Below are 17,693 nucleotides of genomic sequence, written 5' to 3' on the forward strand. Positions count from 1 at the left end.
CTTAAAGCAAAAATTGCATCCGACGTGCTCTTCCTTGGCATAAACCCGTACTGCTGTTCACAGATTGCTACCTCTCTTCTCAATCTCGCCTCCAATACCCTTTCCCATAGCTTCATGGTGTGGCTCATCAGTTTTATTCCTCTGTAATTACTGCAGCTCTGTACATCTCCCTTATTCTTATGTATTGGGACAAGCACACACTTTCTCCATTCATTTGGCATTTTCTCATTCTCTAGGATCTTATGAAACAATCTCGTTAGGAACTCCACAGCCGTCTCACCCAAACATCTCCAAGCCTCAATTAGGATACCATCTGGTCTGACTGCTTTCCCAGTCTTCATTCTTTTCATGGCTGCCCTCACCTCGTCCTTACTAACCAACTCTGCTTCCTGATTTGCTGTCTCCAATGAATCTGACCTTTTCTCTCTTGGATTCTCCTCATTTAATAAATCCTCAAAGTACTCTTTCCACCTTCTTAATATACTCTCTTTGTTTGTCAGCACATTTCCATTTACATCTTTCATCACTCTTACCTGCTGTACATCCCTCGCTTCCCTGTTTCTCTGCCTAGCTAGTCTGTACAGGTCTTTCTCTCCTTCTTTGGTCTCCAGTCTTTCGCACAACTCCTGGTATGCATCTGCTTTCGCCTTTGCTACCACTCTTTTTGCCTTCTGTCTCATCTCTCTGTATAACCACCTGCTTTCCTCGTTTCACTGATCGTCCCAATTCTTCTTTGCTAGCCTCTTCTCTTTTATAATTTCCTGCAATTCTTTGTTCCACCACCATGTCTCCTTGTCTTCCTTCCTCCTTCCCGATGACCACCCTAGCACCTTCCTTGCTACTTCTCTTACTAGTATAGCAGTAGTATTCCAATCTTCTGGCAGACTTCCATGACCACTCAATGCTCGTCTCATTTCTTCCCTAAACTCCTTCTGATGTTCAACCTCTTTTAGTTTCCACCACTTAATCTTCGGCTCCACTAGTTCACGCTTCCTCTTTTTCACTTTCAAGCCCATCCTGCACACAACCACTTAATGTTGTCTAGCTACACTCTCCCTTGCCATCACTTTACAGTCTCCAATCTCCTTCAGGTTACCCCTTCTGCAGAGTATGTAGTTCACCTGTGTAGATCTTCCTCCACTCTTAAATGTCACCCTGTGCTGTTCTTTCTTCTCAAAGTATGTATTGACTATTGCCAAATTCACCCTCTTTGAAAAATCAACCACCATTTGCCCTTCCACATTTCTCTCTTTTACACCATATCTGCCCATCATGTCCTCATCTCCTCTGTTTCCCTCGCCAACATGTCCGTTGAAATCTGCTCTTATCAGCACGCACTCCTCCCTCGGTATACTTTCTACCACTTCATCCATCTTTCCCAGAAAGACTCTTTCTCTTCATTTTCACATCCAACCTGTGGGGCGTATGCACACACAACATTGATTACCACTCCTTGAATCTCCAACTTCATGCCTATCACTCTATCTGATACCTTCTTCACATCAATCAGACTGTTGACCAACTCTCCCCTCAAAACAATACCAACACCATTTCTCTTTCTATCGACTCCATAATAAAACAACTTGCATCCATCTCTAATGTTCTTGGCCTTGCTTCCTTTCCACCTCGTCTCCTGCACACACAAAATGTCCAACTTCCTTCTTTCCATCATACCTGCTAACTCTCTCGCTCTGCCAGTCAGTGTTCCCACATTCAGTGGTCCTACCCTCAATTCTAAGCTCCTTCCCTTCCATCTTTCATGCTCTCTCCTAACATGCCTCCTCCCTCTCTTTCTCCTTCTCCGTTTTGGCGCAACAGTAGCACACTTTCCACTGGCACCCCGTTGACCAACAGTACCAGAGGCGGTCGTTGTTAACCCGGGCCCCGACAAATCCGGTATGGTATTTCTCTTTTCATTCCGCATGTTAGATTTGGCGCAGTTTTACACCGGATGCCCTTCCTGACGCAACTCTCTCCAATTTATCCGGGCTTGGGACCAGCACCAAGAGTATGCTTATGCACCCCCAGTGGCTGGATTATTGTATATATCCATCCATCCATCCATCCATCCATCCATCCATTATCTCTAGCTGCTTTATCCTGTTCTACAGGGTCACAGGCAGGCTGGAGCCTATCCCAGCTGACTACGGGCGAAAGGCGGGGTACACCCTGGACAAGTCACCAGGTCATCACAGGGCTGACACATAGACACAGACAACCATTCACACTCACATTCACACCTACGGTCAATTTAGAGTCACAAGTTAACCTAACCTGCATGTCTTTGGACTGTGGGGGACACCGGAGCACCTGGAGGAAACCCACACAGACACGGGGAGAACATGCAAACTCCACACAGAAAGGCCCTCACCGGCCACGGGGCTCAAATCCGGACCTTCTTGCTGTGAGGCAACAGCGCTAACCACTACACCACTGTGCCGCCTATTATATATAAAAAAAAAATCTCCTTGTGGTATCCATGTCATCCTCAAGCTCGGGTCCTCTACCAGAGGCCTGGGCGTTTGAGGGTTCTGCGCAGTATCTTCGATGTTCCTAGGACTGCGCTCTTCTGGACTGAGGCTTCAGATGTTGTTCCTGGGATTTGCTGGAGCCACTCTCCCAGTTTGGGGGTTACTGCCCCAAGTGCCCCCACTACCACGGGGACCACGCAACCCTTGACCTTCCACATCTGTTCCAGCTGCTCTTTCAACCCTTGATACTTCTCAAGTTTCTCATGTTCCTTCTTCCTGATGTTGGCGTCAGCTGGGATCACCACATCTATCACCACCACCCTCTTCTGCTCTTTGTCCACCACCACTATGTCCAGTTGGTTAGCCAGGATCTGTTTGTCAGTCTGGAAGCTGAAGTCCCACAGAACCTTGGCCCTGTTGTTCTCAGCCACCTTCTGTGGTATGGCCCATTGGGACTTGGGTACTTCTATTCCATACTGGTTGCAGATGTTCCTGCATACTATCCCAGCCACTTGGTTGTGCCTCTCCATGTACGCTGATCCAGCTAGCATCTTACACCCTGCTACTATGTGCTGGACTGTTTCAGGGGCTTCTTTGCACAGTCTGCATCTTGGGTCTGATCTACTCTGGTAGATCCTGGCCTCTATGGCTCTTGTGCTTATGGCCTGTTCTTGTGCTGCCATGATTAGTGCCTCTGTGCTGTCTGTCAGTCCTGCATTATCCAGCCACTGGTAGGATTTCTTGATATCAGCCACTTCCTCTATCTGACGGTGGTACGTGCCATGTAGGGGTTTGTCCCTCCAGGTTGTCTGTTCCTCCTCCTCCTGTGCACTCTCATCAGGGTTCTGCTGCCTGAGACATTCACTTAGCAGTTCATCCTTTGGGGCCATCTTTCTGATGTATTCTCGGATTTTCGATGTTTCATCTTGGACCGTGGTCTTGACGCTCACTAGCCCTCGACCTCCCTCTTTCCACTTAGTGTATAGTCTCAGGGTGCTGGACTTGGGGTGGAACCCTCCATGCATGGTGAGGAGCTTTCTAGTCTTGATATCTGTGGCTTCTATCTCCTCCTTTGGCCAGTTTATGATACCAGCGGGGTATCTGTGACTGGTAGTGCGTACATGTTGATGGCTCGGACCTTGTTCTTACCATTCAGCTGACTTTTCAGGACCTGCCTTACTCTCTGGAGGTATTTGGCTGTGGTTGACTTCCTTGTGGCCTCTTCATGGTTTCCATTAGCCTGTGGGATGCCAAGGTATTTGTAGCTGTCTTGGATATCACCTATGTTGCCCTCTGGTAGGTCAATCCCCTCAGTCCAGATCATCTTGCCTCTCTTTGAGACCATCCGGCCACACTTGTCCAATCCGAATGACATCCCTATGTCATCGCTGTAGATCTGGGTGGTGTGGATCAGCGAGTCTATTTCTTGCTCGTTCCTGGCATACAACTTGATGTCATCCATGTAGAGCAGGTGGCTGATTGTTGCCCCACTACGGAATCGGTACCCGTAGCCGCTCTTCGTGATGATCCGACTGAGGGGGTTCAGGCCTATGCAGAATAGCAGTGGTGATAGCGCATCTCCTTGGTATATGCCGCACTTGATGTTGACTTGGGCAATGGGTTTTGAGTTGGCCTCTAGGGTTGTCTTCCACATTTCCATTGAGTTCTGGATGAAGGTCCTTAGGTTCCTGTTGATCTTATACAGTTCCAGACATTCCAGTATCCATGTGTGTGGCATTGAGTCGTAGGCTTTCTTGTAGTCAATCCAGGCAGTACACAGGTTGGTCTGTCTCTTCTTACAGTCCCAGGCGACTGTTCTATCGACCAGTAGCTGGTGCTTGGTTCCTCTGGTGTTACTGACAGTCCCTTTCTGTGCCTCGCTCATGTATTGAGCCACATGCTTACTCATTTTTGCCGCAATGATGCCTGACAGGGCCTTCCATGTTGTGCAGAGACAGGTAATTGGCCGGTAGTTGGATGGGATGGGTCCCTTCTGGGGGTCCTTCATGATTAGGACTGTCCTGCCTTGGGTTAGCCATTCTGGGTGGGTCCCATCCCTCAGCAGCTGGTTCATCTGTGCTGCTAGGCATTCATGGAGTGCAGTTAGCTTCTTCAGCCAGTACGTATGGATCATATCGGGGCCTGGTGCTGTCCAGCTCTTCATCTTTGACACTCTTTCTTGGACGTCTGCCATTGAGATGGTTACTGGTTCTTGTTCTGGGAGGTTGCTGTGGTCAGCTCTTAGGTCCACTAACCATTGGGCATCGGTGTTGTGTTATGTCTTTCCAGTATTTTTCCACCTCAGCTCTTGGTGGGTCTGACCGGTTGTTGTTTCCCTGCCACTGAGAGTACACCTTGGCTGGTTCAGTGGAGAACAGCTTGTTTATTCTCCTGGCCTCTCCTTCCTTGGTGTATCTCTTCAACCGGGTGGCCAGAGCTGTTAGTCGCTGTTTGGCAGTTTCGAGTGCCTCTGGTATGGAGAGTGAGTTGTTTATTCACCATGTTCCCTTTATTCACCATGTTCCCTTTCTGTAGTTCAGCTAGCTGGCTAACTTCTCTCCGTGCTGCCTTTATCTTGAGCTCTAATCGTCTCTTCCATGGTGGATACTGTTTATGTCCCAAGCCCACCTTGTGTCCAAGCATCTCCATGATTACTGTTGCTGTACTGTGTATCAGCTTGTTGGTCTCAGTGATGGTTCTTGTGGAGATTGTCTTCAGAGCAGCATTCACATCTACTAGTAGATCTTCTGAAGGTACTTGGCAACTCAGCTTCGGTATTCGTCGGGGGCTCCAGGTTTCCAGTTGGGTCACGATCTTCCTTCTCAGGTCAGCAGCTCTTGTGTTGAGGCTGTTAGCTGTTGGGGCTTGGTACCCAATCTCTGGTTGTGGGGATGATGATGACATCTCCCCGCTGACCTGTCTTCCTGGCTCCCCCTTGCCGTAGCATCGTTGTTGTATTTCATTAATCTCTAGTTGTGATAGTAGATTTCGATTACGGATGTTGGAACACTGGGCTAATAGCTGTTTCTTTGTTAGCCTTGATTGTGGGTTTCGAAGTATCCAATGGTCCCACATTCGCTGCATGTATCCCCTCTCTCTGGGATTGCTTGTATAGTAGCATTCCAGCAATTCCGTATTTTCTGTCCTTGTCCATCGATGTCTTGTTCCAGTAGCCCATTTCTCATCAGGGCCCTGTACTACGAACGGAGGTTAACCTACCCAGAAGTAACCCAGGGTTCCCCCGCTAAACCGGGGTTGACAAAACCTGGTTATCTTGTTTGGGGTTAAACGGTACTACGACGCCAGTTATGAAGTTGATTTGTTGAACCTGGTTTAACCTAATCAGGGTTAATGCGCGTTCACGTTAAAGGGGAGGTTATCAGCGCAAATCACCACTGTTCACAATGGCACGGTCGCCGTACCTCACGGAGGAAGAATGCGCTGTCATAATGCAAAGCTACGAGGAGTTCAAAACAACATTAAGAGCAAAATCTAACACAGCGGCTGCCAATAAGGAGCGGCAAGCATGTTGGCAACGAATTGCCGATCGGGTAAATGCGCAAGTACATTCTCCCTTCTACATGTTCCAGAACAGAAGTATAGGATGAGAGAAAGCTTCATGATCAATCACAAGTCACAGAAAATGGTCCTTCGACGTGGCCCCAGTCATATATAGCTTGTTTAATGTCCGAAAAATCCTGAATAAAATTTGGTATGGTAAATTCATGGAGTAGCCTACTTAAGCTGATATGTGCACAGAGTCACATGAATTAGGATGACTGACTGTTCAGTCCCTTTGACTAAGTTGGTGTATGTCCTGTGAACATTTCAGAGGCAACAGCAGTGCCAAACGCACCTGGCAACAGGTGAAAATGAAATATAAAAACATCATTCATAATGGTAAGTGTGTGTGTGTGTGTGTCGTTCTTTTTCTGTACTGTGTTTCAGATGAAAAAGCTTTTGCCCAAGGACAAGAAGTAGGCTAAACAGCATTTGCCTTTTATTTATTCAAGTTTTATCTGTTTGCCTAATAGTTAAATTGTTTTGTATATAGTTTATAATGTAGTTGTGTGATATTAATGATAATATTGTGGGAAAACTACTTTGCACGGACGTTCATTTAATTTATTCTATCGTTATTTTGTTTGTTCTATTTTTGTGTATTTTATTTATTTCTGTTTGTCTAGTTGTATCTATTTTTCTAATAATATATTTTTTGCATTAATTGTTTTTTCCTATTAAAATAATCTTGTGTTCTTGTTATAACTTTATCTATTTATCTGACTGTTTAGTTGTATCTATTTTTGTTACAATTTCAATATTTTTAATACAAGTTTTTTTCTATTAAAATGTTCTTGTGTTATATTTATTGTAGTTGTATCTATTTTATATCTCAGACTTAAATATTTTTGTAAAACAAGTGTTTTTCTATAAAATATTCTTGCGTTCTTGATAACTATGTTCTTGAGTGGGTTCTTTTTTTTTTTTTTTTACAGAAAAGCTGTTCTGCATGGACATTCATTGAAGCCCTCATTGTTTTTTAATGGTTATTTATGAGCATTTAGGGGTTACAATAATGTAAGTCTAGGTTGCTTTATATAAAAGGTATGTCCAGAAATATTGTCACTGTCTAAGCAGAGGGATCTGGCTTCTTTAGACGCTGTCTTCTTAAAACTGAATAAATATTTAAAAAGAGCCAAATGAGCCAGTCTTTTGAACGGCTCTTTTCAAAGAACGGATCACAAAGATGCGGATCCCATCAAAGAGCCATAAATCCCATCTCTAATCTGCGCTCCGATATCGCACAGGTCATCCAGGTACGCTGGCATTGTCTCTAGAGGAAATGTCGGTGGAGAGGTGGTGTTTAAAAAGGGTGTGGTTAATCGGAAACCTCGGGTTAACCAAGAACATAACCTGAGACGAGCAGGTTTGAGATCCAGTGTAAGTTGCCATGGCAGCATACCTCGGTTTGAACATAGCCAACTTTCATAGTATGGGTTAATCGGGAAGTTACGCTGCACGTGATCAAGTTACTCTCGAAGTTACCCTGGTAAGCCAGAAAACCCACTTCGTAGTACAGGGCCCAGTTTGCCCTGGTTCCCTAGCAACTGACGCAGACCTTGTTGACCCGGGCGACGTCTGACTCTATCAGTTATGTCTTCACTCATTCCTGAGGTAGGCTGATATATCATGAGGGGTCTTGCCTAAGGACCCTTATTGGATGATGTTTTGCCCCGACCGGGATTCGAACCCCGATCACCCGCGTTGTAGTCAGTGATCATTACCACTGTACTATCCAGCTGATCCAGTATATGTATATATCGGCCAGTATATGGAGCTTTTTCAAGCAGAGCAAAATGTCTTCATGAGACAGGAACCTGTGCAAAAGATGAAAATAAAAAAATTGTTTTTGCTTAAAATATACAAATATATGCAAAAGTTTGGGCACCCCTGGTCAAAATTGCTGTTACTGTGAACAGTTAAGCAAGTTGAAGATGAAATGATCTCCAAAAGGGATAAAGTTAAAGATGACTCATTCCCTTTATATTTTAAGCAAAAACAATTTTTTTTATTTTAATCTTTTGCCTTTTCTAAATGACAAAAAAGGAAAAGGGCCCGAAGCAAAAGTTTGGGCACCCTGCATGGGCACCCTAGTAACACCCCCTTTGGCAAGTATCACAGCTTGTAAACACTTTTTGTAGCCAGCTTATAATCTTTCAGTTCTTACCTGGGGGATTTTCACACATTCATCCTTGCAAAAGGCTTCCAGTTCTACAAGTTTCTTGGGCTGTCTTGCATGCACTGCTCTTTTGAGATCTATCCACAGATTTGCAATGATGTTTAGGTCAGGGGACTGTGAGGGCCAGGGCAAAACCTTCAGCTTGTGCCTCTTGAGGTATTCCATTGTAGATTTTGAGGTGTGTTTTGGATCATCGTCTTATTGTAGGACCCATCCTCTTTTTAACTTCAACTTTTTTACAGATGGTGTGATGTTTGCTTCCAGAATTTGCTGGTATTTATTCGAATCCATGCTTCCCTCGACCAATGAAATGTGCCCTGTGCCACTGACTGCAAAACAACCCCAAAGCATGATCGATCCACACCCATGCTTCAGAGTTGGAGAGGTGTTCTTTTCCTGGAATTTGGCACCCTTTTTTCTCCAAACATACCTTTGCACATTGTGGCCAAAAAGTTCTATTTTGATTTCATCAGTCCACAGGACTTGTTTCCAAAATGCATCAGGCTTATTTAGATGTTCATTTGCAAACTTCAGACGCTGAATTTTGTGGCTAGGACGCAGGAACGGTTTTCTTCTGATGACTCTTCCATGAAGGTCATATTTGTTCAGGTGTCGCTGCATAGTAGAACAGCGCACCACCACTCCAGGGTCTGCTAAATCTTTCTGAAAGTCTTTTGCAGTCAAACAGGGGTTTTATTTGCCTTTCTAGCAATCCAACGAGCAGTTCTTTCAGAAAGTTTTCTTCATCTTCCAGACCTCACCTTGATCTCCACTGTTTCTGTTAACTGCCATTTCTTAATAACATTACGATCTGAGGAAACAGCTACCTGAAATCACTTTGCTACGTTCTTGTAGCCTTCTCCTGCTTTGTGAGCATCAATTATTTTATTACTCAGAATGCGAGGGAGTTGCTTAGAGGAGCCCATGGCTGTTGATTTTAGGGACAAGTTTGAGGAGTCAGAGAATTTATACAGCTTTGAAATCTGCATCATCTGACCTTTCCTCACGAAGAATTTGAACAAGCCACAGCTCAATAAGCTAATTAAGGTCTGGAACCTTGGTTAAAGTTACCTGAGAACTCATATGTATTGGGGTGCCCAAACTTTCGCATGGTGTTCCTTTTCTTTTTTCACTCTCCAATTGTACAAAACAAAAATAATACACAAATCTTGCAGAAAACGGTGAAAAGAAAGTATCGTCTTTACCTTTATGCCTTTTGGTGATCAGTTCATCTTCTGCTCACTTAACTATTCACAGTAACAGACATTTTCAGTAAGGGTGCCCAAATTTTGCATGACACTGTATATATATATAGACACACACAAATATACAGGGTTTTTCAAAAAAAAGAAATCATTCTAAGATATTTACATCTCAAATAATATAATTTTTTTAAACAGCCATTTATATATATATATATCCATCCATCCATCCATTATCTCTAGCCGCTTATCCTGTTCTACAGGGTTGCAAGCAAGTTGGAGCCCATCCCAGCTGATTATGGGCGAGAGGTGGGGTACACCCTGGACAAGTCACCAGATCATCGCAGGGCTGACACACAGAGACAAACAACCATTCACACCTACGGTCAATTTAGAGCCACCGATTAACCTAACCTGCATATCTTTGGACTGTGGGGGAAACCAGAGCACCCAGAGGAAACCCACACAGACACGGGGAGAACATGCAAACTCCACACAGAAAGGTCCTCGCCGGCCGCTGGGCTCGAACCCAGGACTTTCTTGCTGTGAGGCGACAGTGCTAACCACTACACAGTCGTGCCACCTATATATATATATATATATATCTCATCTCATCTCATTATCTCTAGCCGCTTTATCCTTCAACAGGGTCGCAGGCAAGCTGGAGCCTATCCCAGCTGACTACGGGCGAAAGGCGGGGTACACCCTGGACAAGTCACCAGGTCATCACAGGGCTGACACATAGACACAGACAACCATTCACACTCACATTCACACCTACGGTCAATTTAGAGTCACCAGTTAACCTAACCTGCATGTCTTTGGACTGTGGGGGAAACCGGAGCACCCAGAGGAAACCCACGCGGACACGGGGAGAACATGCAAACTCCGCACAGAAAGGCCCTCGCCGGCCCCGGGGCTCGAACCCAGGACCTTCTTGCTGTGAGGCGACAGTGCTAACCACTACACCACCGTGCCGCCCCATATATATATATATATATATATATATATATATATATATATACTGGGTGCGATTTGCTGGTGGGGATCATCCCCCCCCTCTGGTTTTTATCTCTGCTGAAAAAAAAAATCCTCGGGGACAACCCCGTCAATAAAACAAACAAACCAAAAAAAAAGTTGACATGACAGGCATATTGTGACACAGTTTTCTATGGTCTACACTGCACTCACTTTCAAAATGACCCAAAGTGGCAGCTTTGATGTTCACGAACGTCCCCAGCAAATAGATACATTGTAGATAATAACAATATCTTTGCGTTCTATGCAGGGATGCAAACAGCGCGCCTTTTGGCGGATGCCGCCTTTTTCACGGCCGATTTTTTTTTTGGGGGGGGGGACGTTGGAGTGTCTGACTATAATTTCAAAGTAAATTCTGTATTAAAATTACTAAATAAGCAAATCCGTTACAGTCCATGAAACAGGAAGTATAAGGATGAGAAAAAAACAGTTTAAATTGGAAAGCTGCGCACAATGTGAACTGCGCCATCAGAGCAAACTGTTCATTTAGTATTCATGTATTTTAGTGATTTTCGAGTCACTGTCCATTTAATCCGGAGGGAGAGAAACATCACAGCAACGCGACAAGCAATGCGAACTTTGTTGTGTTAGTGTTCGTGTATTTAGTCAGAGAGATAGGAAGATGAATTTACTATCTCTGGTTTAGTGTTCGTTTTCATTTAGTGTTATTCATTTGATATCATCGGATGTTATTGAGCTGTTAGCCTATTGTTACCTTAATTTTGTGACGTTTCATGATTAAAAAAAAAAAAACATCCCCCCTTCTGTTTTTTTGACAAATCGCACCCTGTGTATATATATATATATATATATATATATATATATATATATATATATATATATATATATATATACACACACACAGAGTGCCTTGCAAAAGTATTCATCCCCCTTTGTGTTTGTCCTGTTTTGTTGCATTACAAGCTGGAATTAAAATGGATTTTTTGGGGGGTTAGCACCATTTGATTTACACAGCATGCCTACCACTTTAAAGGTGCACATTGTTTTTTATTGTGACACAAACAATAATTAGGATGAAAAAAACTGAAATATGGAGTGTGCATAGGTATTCACCCCCTTTCGTATGAAACCCCTAAATTTCTTGCTGTACAAGATGGCGCCGCAAGAGTGGCAGCTAGTTACAGTAGCTCCGAGCGTGTTTGTGTTTTGGTATGTTTTTGTACTTTTTTCGTGTTTCTTTCTGCACTAGTCTCAGTCGGAAGTGTGCACCTCGGGATGTACTACTCTTGAGACTGTGCATTTGTATGTTTCTCTTTTTCTTTCTGGGGCTATTTAAATCGGCATCAGCGGACCCTTTTAGCCACGGCTCCATTGTTTACACTCGGGAGCAGCTGTTAGCACTGCACAACACCAAGGTACTCCCCGTGGAAAGACCGGTGATCCCCGCGGAATTAAGGAGAAGGAGAAGGGGATGCAGAGCTGGAATGAAGTGCCGGGAGAAGAAAAGATGGTATAAACCATGTATACCGTCTGTCATCATGGGAAACATAAGATCTCTCCCTAATAAGATGGATGAGCTAACGGCGCTAACCAGGCTGCAGAGGGAGTACCAGGAGTGTAGCCTTATGTGCTTCACAGAGACTTGGCTGAATGAACTCTCACCGGACTCACACGTCACTCTGGACGGATTTCAACTCGTGAGAGCGGACAGGAAAGCCAAGGAGAGCGGTAAGAGGAAAGGAGGGGGTATAGCGATGTTTGTGAATGACAGATGGTGTAACCTGGGCACGTCAGGATAAAGAAGCAGTATTGCAGTAAAAACATTGAACTGCTAGCGGTTAGCATTCAGCCATATTACCTCCCGAGGGAATTCTCGCACGTTATCGCGATAACTGTGTACATCCCCCCAGCGGCTGATGCTGCTGCAGCCTGTGAGCTCTTACACACTACAGTGTCAAAGCTTCAGGCATCGCACCCACAGTCCCTGCTGCTAATCTCCGGTGAATTCAATCATGCTTTTCTGTCCTCCACTCTCCCAACCTTTACTCAGTATGTGAAATGCCACACCAGAGACAAGAGAACTTTGGATTTAATGTATGTGAACACCAAGGACGCATATAGTTCATCACCTCTCCCCCCGCTGGGCCGTTCTGACCACAATCTGGTTCACTTGTCCCCTACATACATACCTATGGTGAATAAACAACCACCCACCAAGAGGTATGTAAGGAGCTGGTCTGAGGAGACCAGTATGGCACTGAGGGACTGCTTTGACACCACGGATTGGGATGTGTTGTGTGAACCTCACAGGGATGACATTGATAGCCTGACAACCTGCATCACAGATTACATTAATTTCTGTGTTGAAAACACTGTGCCAGTCAGGAAGGTACGGTGTTTTCCCAACAATAAACCCTGGATGACCTCTGAACTAAAAGCCCTATTAAACGAGAAGAAGAGGGTTTTTAAATCTGGCAACAAGGATGAGATGAGGAGAGTGCAGAGGGAGCTGAAGAGGGGGATAAGGAGAGGCAAGGACAGCTACAGGAGGAAGCTGGAGGAGCACCTCAAGGGGAGCAACACCAGAGAGGTATGGAGAGGCCTGAAAACCATCTCTGGCCACACAAAGGACAGTGGGAGGGGCCCTGTATCTGGGGGCCAAGACTGGGCAAATGAGTTGAATCTCTTTTTCAACAAATTTGACTGTGCCACCCCACCTTCCCCCACTCACCATAGTCCTGACCGGTCTGTGATATCACTCCACCCCCCCCCCCCCCCCCCCATAATACCTCTGACACCAACAGCTCTCTCCTCACACCACATCAGCCCCCTCCGATCCCTGCCAGACCAATCCACACACTCCACCCCCGACCTCACTCTACAGGACTCACACCTCGGCTACACCCCTCGCCTCTCCATAACAGCTGATCAGGTGTTGAAGGAGCTGAGGAGGATCAAGACATGGAAAGCTGCTGGCCCTGATGGTATCAACTCCAGACTGCTTAAGCACTGTGCAGATCAGCTCTGTGGGATTCTTCTGTACATTTTCAACCTGAGCCTCAGTCTGGAGAAAGTTCCACTTCTGTGGAAAACATTATGTGTGGTTCCAGTTCCCAAGACTGCGCACCCCAGGGAGCTCAACCACTTTCGGCCAGTAGCTTTAACGTCTCACCTAATGAAGATCATGGAGAGGATTGTTCTCTCCCACCTCCGACACCTGGTGAACAGCGAGATGGACCCCCTGCAGTTTGCATATCGACCGGGCATTGGTGTGGATGACGCTGTCATTTACCTGCTACACCGGTCACTTTTGCACCTGGAGGGCACTGGGAGCACTGTGAGAATCATGTTCTTTGACTTCTCCAGTGCTTTCAACACAATCCAGCCATCACTGCTTAGGGGGAAGCTGGAGGGAGCTGGTGTCAACTGCCACCTGGCTGCATGGATCATCGACTACCTCATTAACAGACGGCAGTATGTGAGGCTCCGCGACTGTGTGTCTGATGTGGTAGTCTGCAGCACAGGGGCTCCACAGGGTACAGCGCTCTCTCCTTTCCTCTTTACACTTTACACATCTGACTTCAGCTACAACACGGACAGCTGCCACCTCCAGAAGTTCTCAGATGATACAGCCATCGTTGGACATGTGTCAGAGGGGGACGATCTGGAGTACAGAGAGGTCATCACCAACTTTGTCGCCTGGTGCGAACTGAACCACCTGTGCATCAACGCCAGCAAGACAAAAGAGGTGGTGATCAATTTCAGAAGGACGGTTCCTCAAATTGCACCAGTGAACATCCAGGGTTTGGACATTGAGATCGTGGAGGAGTACAAATACCTGGGTGTTCACCTCAACAACAAACTGGACTGGACTAACAACACAGATGTCCTGTACAAGAAGGGCCAAAGTCATCTCCACCTCTTGAGAAGACTGAGGTCTTTTGGTGTGTGCAGGACACTGCTTAGGACTTTTTATGACTCTGTGGTAGCATCAGCGATTTTCTACGCTGTGGTCTGCTGGGGCTGTGGAAGTTCAGAGAGGGACAGGAAGAAACTTAATAAACTGTTCAGAAGGGCTGGCTCAGTCTTGGACTGTCCTCTGGACTCCATTGAGATGCTGGGTGAGAGGAGGATGTTAGCCAAGCTGACCTCAATCATGGATAACCCCTCTCACCCCCTACATGAGGCTGTGGGGGCTTTAAGCAGCTCTTTTAGTAGTAGACTGCTACACCCACGGTGTAAGAAGGAGAGATACCGCAGGTCATTCATACCTACTGCTGTCAGACTGTATAACACCCACAACTTGTAATGTAGCACCAATAACCTGTTTGTCGTTTAATTTGCACTACTTCACCACTACTACCTCTGCCATCTTTCATTGATGCAATTATTATGTGCAATAATATAGGCCCTAAACTATGTTTATGCATACTTATATTTATATTTATATATAAATATTATTTATGTATATATATGTGTGTATATATACAGAGTCTACCTGTAATGTGCAATTATTCCGAGTCTCTCAATAAGGCAATTTTTCTATACTTTTTCACAGTTGATAATGCAAATAGCCCTCTGTATTTAATCCTTCATTTGTCTAATTTTTATTTCAGTTTTATTTATCTGTTTGACATTTTCTTGCTACTGTAACACGTGAATTTCCCCGATGTGGGATGAATAAAGTGAATCTAATCTAATCTAATCTAATCTAATCTAATCTAATCTAATCTAATCTAATCTAATCTAATCTAAATAAGAGCTGGTCCAACCAGTTCACTTCATCAGTCACATAATTAGTTGATTAAGATCTACCTGTGTACAATCAAAGTGTCACATGATCTGCCACATGATGTCTGTATAAATCAACCTGTTCTGTAAGGACCCTGACTCTGCAACACTACTAAACAAGCAACATGAAAACCAAGGAGCCTCCAAACAGGTCAGAGACAAAGTTGTGGAGAAGTATAGCTCAGGGTTGGGTTATAAAAAATATCCCAAACTTTGAATATCCCAGGGAGCACCATTAAGTCCATTACAGCAAAATGGAAAGAATATGTCACCGCTACAAACCTGGCAAGAGAAGGCCGCCCACCAAAAGTCACAGACCGAGCAAGGAGGGCATTAATCAGAGATACAACAAAGACACCAAAGATAACACTGAAGGAGCTGCAAAGATCCACAGCAGAGATGGGAGAATCTGTCCGTAGGACCACTTTAAGCCAGAAGAAGAGTGGCCAGAAAAAAGTCATTGCTTTAAAAAATCACATTTGGAGTTTGCCCAACAGCATGTGGCAAACTCCCCAAACAGATGGAAGAAGATTCTCTGTTCAAATGAGACAAAATTGAACTTTTTGACCATCATGGGAAATGCCATGTGTGGCATAAACCCAACACCCTAAGAACACCATCCCTACAATGAAGCATGGTGGTGGCAGTATCATGCTGTGGGGATATTCATCTGCAGGGACAGGAAAGTTGGTCAGGACTGAAGGAAAGATGGATGGCACTAAATACAGGGCAATTCTGGAGGAAAACCTGTTTGAGTCGGCCAGAGGTTTGAGACTGGGACAAAGGTTCACTTTCCAGCAGGACAATGACCCTAAACATACTGCTAAAGCTACACTGGAGTGGTTTAAAGGGAAACATTTAAATGTCTTGGAATGGCCTAGTCAAAGCCCAGACCTTTAATCCAATTGAGAATTTGTGGCATAACTTGAAGATTGCTGTACACCAACGCAACCCATCTAACTTGAAGGACTTGGAGCAGTTTTGCCTTGAGGACTGGGCAACAATCCCAGTGGCTAGATGTGCTAAGCTAGTAGAGACATACCCCAAGAGACTTGCAACTGTAATTGCAGTAAAAGGTGGCTTGATAAAGTATTGACTTTGGGGGGGTGGATACCTATGCACACTCCAGATTTCTGTTTTTTCATCTTAATTATTGTTTGTGTCATAATAAAAAAAAACAATGTGCACCTTTAAAGTGGTAGGCATGTTGTGTAAATATGTATACAAACATTTTTCGGTAACGTTTAACTTTGTGCTCGGAAATCTAATCTACAAGATGTTTTGTACTGGCTTGATAATGGAGAAATCCATCCACTTATCCTCTACAGGGTTGCAGGCAAGCTGGAGCCTATCCCAGCTGACTATGGGCGAGAGGCGGGGTACACCCTGGACAAGTCGCCAGGTTATTGCAGGGCTGACACATAGAGACAAACAACCATTCACACTCACATTCACACCTACGGTCAATTTAGAGCCACTAATTAACCTAACCTGCATGTCTTTGGACTCCGGGGGAAACCGGAGCACTTGGAGGAAACCCACACAGACACGGGGAGAACATGCAAACTCCACACAGAAAGGCCCTTGCCAGCTACAGGGCTCGAACCCACCTTAATGTAGAAGTCATAAAATAAAAATTTATAGCTAAGTTTGTAGCCTCTTTTGTATATATATATATATATATATATATCTCATCTCATCTCATTATCTCTAGCCGCTTTATCCTTCTACAGGGTCGCAGGCAAGCTGGAGCCTATCCCAGCTGACTACGGGCGAAAGGCGGGGTACACCCTGGACAAGTCGCCAGGTCATCACAGGGCTGACACATAGACACAGACAACCATTCACACTCACATTCACACCTACGGTCAATTTAGAGTCACCAGTTAACCTAACCTGCATGTCTTTGGACTGTGGGGGAAACCGGAACACCCGGAGGAAACCCACGTGGACACGGGGAGAACATGCAAACTCCGCACAGAAAGGCCCTCGCCGGCCACGGGGCTCGAACCCGGACCTTCTTGCTGTGAGGCGACAGCACTAACCACTACACCACCGTGCCGCCCTATATATATATATATATATATATATATATATATGAAAGAGAGAGAGAGATGTTAAAGAGGCTACAAACTTTAATTATAAATTTTTATTTTATGATTTCTACATTATTGAGACAGTACAAAACATTTTGTAGATTTCCAAACATTAGTTTCCAAGCACAAAATTAAATGTTACAGAAATGTTTTTGCATTTGTGTCAGTAAGGAAAGCAGCATGTTACCCGTATGTCAGAGACACTTTTCAACTTATTTACTCATCTCATCTCTAGCCGCTTTATCCTTCTACAGGGTCGCAGGCAAGCTGGAGCCTATCCCAGCTGACTACGGGCGAAAGGCGGGGTACACCCTGGACAAGTCGCCAGGTCATCACAGGGCTGACACATAGACACAGACAACCATTCACACTCACATTCACACCTACAGTCAAT

The sequence above is a fragment of the Neoarius graeffei genome, chromosome 9 (genome assembly GCF_027579695.1).
Source record: "Neoarius graeffei isolate fNeoGra1 chromosome 9, fNeoGra1.pri, whole genome shotgun sequence".
NCBI lineage: Eukaryota > Metazoa > Chordata > Actinopteri > Siluriformes > Ariidae > Neoarius > Neoarius graeffei.